This window comes from Penaeus vannamei, chromosome 20 (assembly GCF_042767895.1).
Source record: "Penaeus vannamei isolate JL-2024 chromosome 20, ASM4276789v1, whole genome shotgun sequence".
NCBI classification, from domain to species: Eukaryota; Metazoa; Arthropoda; class Malacostraca; order Decapoda; family Penaeidae; genus Penaeus; species Penaeus vannamei.
The window spans coordinates 25,709,427-25,716,926 of NC_091568.1; the positions used below are offsets into that span (position 1 = coordinate 25,709,427).

The 7,500-nt window shown below is 33.9% G+C and overlaps 1 protein-coding gene across 2 annotated transcripts in view; it reads left to right on the top strand.

Annotated features, from left to right (window-relative positions):
- Positions 1-411: 411 nt before the first annotated feature.
- SCAP (SREBP cleavage activating protein) overlaps positions 412-7,500 on the top strand; it is a 55,411-nt gene continuing 48,322 nt past the window's right edge. The window contains exon 1 of one of the 2 annotated variants that reach the window (XM_070135231.1): positions 412-1,039. The gene's annotated coding sequence lies outside the window, so the exon portion shown is untranslated. The remainder of the gene's footprint in view (positions 1,040-7,500) is intronic. The other variant, XM_070135230.1, reaches the window with a different exon arrangement.

The window sequence follows — 7,500 nt, forward strand, 5'->3', positions numbered from 1 at the left end:
GTGTTTAACAGTAAAACGCGTATATGACATAAGTTTACATTTCGATAAAATTCAATAATGATATGGTATGTGGTTCTAAAAGTTTCGGCATTATAGAAAAAAATATATAGACGGAAATTTCTAAATAGCGTGTGATCCCTTTACGATTCGATATCTCCCTCTATATATAGATGAAAATCAATTCTAATTTGTAATAATTTGATTGCACAATCATTTCATGTGTACACTTTTTATTTAAATCTAGCCGACCAACGACTTTTTCTGAATGACGCGCTTTTCGTGGTCGAAGAAATTCTCATTCTCAACTCGTTATGTCTCAAGAACGCAAGTATTCTAAGAGAAAAATATTATTTAATTAAAAAATTAACCCTACCCAACGACTTTTTTATGAATGACACGCTCTCCTCCAGTCAGCTGTTACTACGCATGCGCCGTCTACGCAGGTAAACAAAGCTCGTCTGCTACTTCGGCGAGGCAAGACCCGAGTCGTGGGTGCGTTCGTGTGGACGGTTCCTCGAACCAGCACTTGGTCCTCTCTCCTGGTGTTTGTCGTAGAGGCCAAACTGTAAACGAGTTGTGGTGGCAGTGGTGATGCGTTGTATCTGTGAGGCAAAACCCGAGTCCTGTGCTTGGACAATGTGATTGGAAAAAATAAAGTGGATATCAAAGCCTTAAAACAATACATAATGATAAAGTGAACATTATTTGAATAGGGAAAGAAAATAAAGAGAGTAGCAAGACCATCATATCGGGAAATCTCGAGGGATATAGGCTATATCCCATGAAAGCCTGGAACCCTCATATTAAACAAGTGGAAAACCCTAAGGGTGCATGTGTGTAATGATCCATTGCCCTCAGTATTCAGCCCTCATTCCTAGCATTTCCACAGAGGTTGTGGTGAGCAAGGTGTCATAGCAGTGATGGTGATGTAGGGCAATACACTCGCTGTGCCACTATGACATGAGGAACTGTGGTGCAGGCAATGTATTTCTCTAGCCACGGCCAGAGGCGTTTGTGGAGGACTGCTATTACAAATGATGTAAGTAAGAAATATTAGTATTTTTTTTGTAATTTTTTTTACTGGGATATTGATTCTTGTGACACCAGATGTGTTCATATAAATCCAAAAACAGTAAATTGTTGATTAACCAGCACTTTTTGTCATTGACCAATATATGGCCTCTTTTCTAGACATGCTTGCAAATGTGAGCAAGCCTCATGCAATATAGATAGAGCTTGAAGACCTTGGCTGTTTATTGGGTATCCCCCTTAGAATTGTGATTAATATCTCAAGTAGTTTCAGATTTACAGCTAATCAAAAATACCTCATTTTAGGGTGTGATGCCACCCAAGTTTCACTCGCATGAGGATGCTCTGAATTCTGATGCAATTTTAATTAATTTCATACTTCCAGTGTGAATGAAAATTTGTACCCTGTACCTTTTGATGCTGAGGAATCCAAAAATCATATTTAAAATATGAAATGAAGCTGTATGAAGTTGGTCAATGAAACCACTCATTGATTTCATGAAAATGTTTACCTCTTCATTTTGAGACAATTTTTTTCTGTGTCTCCCTAAACATATAGCAGTTTACTTTATACCACTTGAAAGAGCATTTTTTGAACTGGTAAAAAACACTAAGAGAACCATGTGTATATAGAGGCAAAAGATTATTACAGTTGAAAAACGTTTTTTGTAAAAATTTGTTATTATACAAAAAAAGTTACCAATTATTTTGAAATATTTGCTTGCAAGCATGGCCTCAAGAGTTCATAAAATGCCCAACAGTTTTATAAGATCTGTCATTTAAAACTTTCTAAGCATCAAGACTTCAAAGCATCCACAGAACAGTTTTATAAAAGCATGATGCCACAGAAGTCCTAACTACTCATATATGAAAGGTATGGTCAGAGTGACTCTGTGATGACTCTACTTTAAGGCAAAAAACAAATTAAACCTTTCAGTTTTCCGGAGTGAAAATATTGCATATTTGTTTTAAAAATATTACATATATGTTTTAAATCAACTACAGTTTTATTATAAGTGTAGTTAGTGAGAGCTATGGTTGCATCAGTCTGGCAGTTCATTTCAGGCAACATAGTCATTGAAGCTTAGTGTCTTCAGCGGAATGCATGTTTTGAGGTTCCCAGTAATGTTAAATGTGCCTGCAAAAACATCATCTTTGGATGTTCACTTGTAAGCAATGATGCTAAATGTTTGTGGCTCACAGAAGTGGTAGCTCCTGGTCCCATGTAACATATATCCTGAGTCAAATCTACTTTGCAACTTTCTATGAACACCACTCATTTCTTCTTTTGAAATAAACAAAAATCTGATGTTTGAAATGTTCTCTAGGCAGGATATACACATCCTTGAAACAGTGAGAATTTGCTCAGACAATGGTCTCTACAAGCTTGCTTGGGCTGTCAATCTCTTGACTGTTTCCCATATTCCATCACATGGTGATTTGCCTTGACTTGTTGCAGAGAAAGTCCAGTTTGCATCAGTGCTGAAACCTGCTTTATGATAGCATAAGTTTTTGTACTTCCCATCAGGGAAATATTCAACCATGTCAAAGAAAGCCATCTCCGAGTTGATGATTTTTAGTAACTATTTCATAGACAAAACTGGTATCAAGGTCTAAATCACCTGACACAAAGTAAAACTGTTTGTCAAAAGGTTTCCCTTTTTATGTAATATATGATAACTATTGAATATGAGGTGCAGTAATGCTTAGTCCAATTAAAGGACTGTAAAGTTTTCTGCAAAGTCCCCAAGAATTATCAAAGAATTTTCAGGAAGATTTTCCTTTCTACACTTAGATACTTTGCATTTTGTAATGAATGAGTGAGTAGTTAAGGTATCAATGGTTTCAATGAGGAGGTCAGTATACTTATCAAGACTCATGCTCTGGGTAACTAGTTTGTTCTATCAGCACTTTGCAAATAGTTACCTTATCATACAATGCTAATTTGTCAAGATAATGAGCTTTCTTTTCAAGATCCTTTATAGACTGATCAGCAGTGACTCCCATTTCAAAACAAGAACGATGTCTTCAATTCCCACAGCTGCTGCAAATAACTTCTTAAATGTGCCTACAGCGCTGTCAAAGTTTACATTAACATAAAAGACTTGACAATGCTTTCAAATGCTTTGTATTTTTTGGGTGAAAAATGAAAGACAATTACCTAGAATTCTTGATTGACTTATTGAAAAGGATGATTCAACTTCAGATATCTCGAAGTCCATTGAAGTGGCTTTAACACTATTCTGTGGATGATTTGATCTTGATACATGGAAAGGGTTTCAAATACCAGATCTTATAAAACTATTTGACTTTTTATGAACTCTTAAGGCCATGCTTGTAAGCAAATATTTCAAAATATTTGGTAACAATATATGTCCAATGGCAAATTTTCACAAAAATCTAAAGAGTTCTTCAGCTGCAATAATTTTTTGTCTCTTCCATATACAAATTGTTCTCTTGGTATTTTTCAACAGTTTCAAATATTTCAAAATAATTGGTAACTATTTTTGTATAATGACAAATTTTTACAAAAAATAAAAGTTTTTCAACTGTAATAATCTTTTGCCTCTATATACACATGGTTCTCTTAGTGTTTTTTACCAGTTTAAAAAATGCTCTTTCAAGTTGTATAAAGTAAACTGCTATATGTTTAGGGAGACGTAGAAAAAAATTGGCTCAAAATAAAGAGGTTAAAAAGTTCCTGAAATCAATGAGTGGTTTCATTGACCAAATTCATAAAGATAACTTGATTTCATGATATTCTAAGTGTGATTTTTGGATTCTTCAACATCAAAAGATGTAGGGTACAAATTTTCATTCACACAGGAAGTATAAAATTATTTTAAAATGCATCAGAAGTCAGAGCATCCTCATGCAAGTCAAACTTGGGTGATGCTGCACCCTAAAATGAGGCATTTTTTGATTAGCTGTAAATCTGAAACTGCTTGAGATATTAACTTTTTTTTCTATTTTTGTATAATGTTCTCAATGGGGTTAACAAATATTTAGATAGTCAATGACATTCTGCATGGTGGGTTACAGTTTATTACATTTGATATGGAATGACCCTATCCTCAAATAAGGGGCCAGCTTAAACTTGATCTTGCCATAATGAATGTGGTAGAAATTTGTTACCTTCAGCCAAAAAGCTAAAGTCTCAGAGGTTATAATTTTTCTTGATACCACATCATCATTAGTAAATTGGACTTCTATCACAGATCATAACAAAATATAAGATGTGGATGAAGGTTGCATTTTTAGTTCTTTCTAGATATGACACGTTTGCAAATGTCATATAGATTTATGTGGAGATATCCTGCATAGAGTAGTTCTTAAAGGTCTAGGAAAGGAAAATGATTTTAGTGGGTTATGGTTTTTATGTGTGTTGCAGTATGTAGACTCATTTTATAGAGGTGATTAATACATATTTTCTAGAATGTAATCTTAATTTTTATTTATTCTGCTTATCAGTGAAAGTAGTAATTTTGTTTATATGGTATTCATTTTTGTTTAAAGATCAATAGGGTTTTCAGTGGCTTATATCAACATTTGTAGCATCGCAAAAAAATTTGCTTTAAGGTTCTGATTTACATATCATCTATTTATAAATTAAACTTGCATTGAAAGGTACTTGTTTGCATGAGTAATTTCTTATACTAAATTCTATTGTGAGCTATCAGCACATAGCTAATGAATATTAACAATGAAGAAAAGGGAACTATGATGGTTAATTTTTGTGATAAAGTTTATCAGCCTCAGTGCTGCTGTGATAAAAAAACAGGTATGGAAGTAATATTAAGAATGTACCCAGGTAATGGAACTGACAGGAAGCATTAGAAAAAAATAGTGATTGTTACAGAACTTTCCTTAGAATATCTAATCTGTGTAAAGTTTGCATAAAGATCTGTCATTCATCTTTTTTTTTAGTGTGTACCTCCACATCTGACTTATTTGGGTCTGCTCTGTACTCTCACTACAAGTCATAATATCATTTGCTAACATCATAGTTCAAGGAGACTTGTGTCTGATCTTGTACATCTATCTGTCTGTCCATCACCAGTATAGATTGAGCTCAGAGGTTATGCCTGATGCTGTCCCACTTTGATCTTGACCCTGTCCATTATCCCTGATGCACACCTTATGACTGTCACATTGTTCCCATACATAGCCTGCACTGTACTCACATGTTGCTGCTTCTCTGATGCTACTATCTTCCTCATATAATTTCTTTTTAACTCACAATCCTGCTCCTGCCCATCTTTTTACTTCTACATCAATACTCTCAAAGCATGCATTGCATCTTTAGTGCTCTTTTCTGACATGCTATTTTCAGATCAGCACTCCTGTAAGCTTAGCTTCCATTACTTTCTTTTGTGACTGTGATGTGTTATCAATGTTATGCTGCCATAATTGAGTAGCTCCGCAGGAGAACGATTCAAGCACCACCATCAGCGAAAATATGTTTTAGCACTAGATATCGCATTGATTGTTCTCTCACTATGTTAGTACAGTCTAAACCTCCATATAATGCTGCATAGTTTTTGCTTCTGCTTTAGTATGTAAAACTTCAGGAGAGATTTCTGTAGTTTTTACAATATAGTCCTTGGCTTGTTCTCCCACATAGCTACTCAGTGACTCTACACATTACCATTTTATAAAAATTGCTACCAGCGTACTTCTCCATTCACTTTCCAAAATTTCTTCTAACAGTCTGATTAAAGCTACTATCATCACTGTGGAATTTTACCAGCATCCTGAGCAGGAAATTCAGTTAAAGATGAGGAACAAACAGTGAATAGTATGCTTATACAGCAGTACTCATTGTTATTGATTTTATATTTTTTTCAAAACTAATTTCCTCTTCATTGCTTTGATATAGTAACTTGTTTGTTGTGGCTCTAATTAACAGATTAGTTGATTTATATAAAAGGTCAATACATTAGTTTGACCTGTAAGTGAAAATTGAAAAGGGGAAAGAAATGGAACACTGCTGGGCATCTATACAATAAACATTGCCAAAGTACATGAGTATAATTATGGTTGCATATGTGTTTTATTTGATAACTTTTGAAAGTAAACTACCTGTGTAAATTGCAGTTAATTATTTGCTTATATCAAACAACATTCTTAGCATACAGTTATTTGTCCACTGAGCAAGCCAATAATCACTTCATCATGCCAGCTGTTATCATTATTTCAGTTTGTTATTTTACCAAAGGAGGTCGTTATCATTTTCAGTCCTTAGAATGGTTAGTATTTTGATATTTTAGCTATATGTTATTTCCTATGCAAAGTATAGGAAAGACTTCATTGGAGATGCCAGGTTAACAGTATATACATGTGGACAGTATCTTAAGTAAATATTAACAGTTTTTGAGCAATAGGCCTACATACTGGAGATGGACTGAAAGCGCATGTCAGTGTACATAATAGATGTATGCTTTGAACATATAGTTTAGTTAAAGATAGATATTAAACTTTGACAGTAAAAGATTTTAATGGTTAAGATATTGTCTTCCTAGTGATATGATTCTTGCTTTTCATCTTTTTTGAATTCATAATAATGTACATAATGTTTGCTATGTATAGGGTATATAGTAAGGAAAAAAACATTTATATTTTTATGTAGTTATAACTGATACTCAATAGTAGTTTGGAAATAGGCACTTTTGTCTCCCTGTCATAGCTGCCATTTTATTGTTCTTGATTGTTTATAGAAAGACTTATTAGAAATATTTAAGTGTCATAGATATGTGAATAATGGCATTATAATGTCACAACTGTCTGCAATAACACAACTATATTATTTTTCCTTGATAAGTTCTAGATATACTGCACAGGTAAAGTAGATTTAGTTAATAATTTATATTAGAAATAAATTTTAGGCTATCAAACATTTTTTTTAGCTGAATGAGGAGACAAATTATGTATATACATTCTCAGCTATATATTTGTTAATCTTGAAATATCATAGTCATTACATTTAATCTTTGTTGGTTTATTTTCTGTACATGCACAGTGTAGTGTAGCATTTAATGTATTTTTAAATGTTATTCTTTTGTGTCTCTTTACATTCAGAGGGAAAATATCCATCAGTTTCTTAGTCCTTAACCGTAGGATCTGTGTGATGAGACCATTATGTTATGAAATAATTTGGCTAAGGGCTGGGGTGGCAGGAATATGCCATCATGAAAAATTTAGTTGAAGGCTAGGGTGATGGAAATGACTTGCCAGGAGTGCACAAATCTCGTGGAAAAAGATTAGACTCATTGGACATTTAGGAAGGGGCTCTTGAATTATTCCCACTGATGAATGATGGTGGAATGTACCATGAGCCATGGCTGGAAGAGTACCTGCTCCAGGGAGGACACTATTTACATGCCCAGGATCCTATTTTGACTGGTGGTGCAATCTTTGTTATAGAAAATGGAACAATATAGAAAGATAAAGAAGTGACACAAATACAAAAAT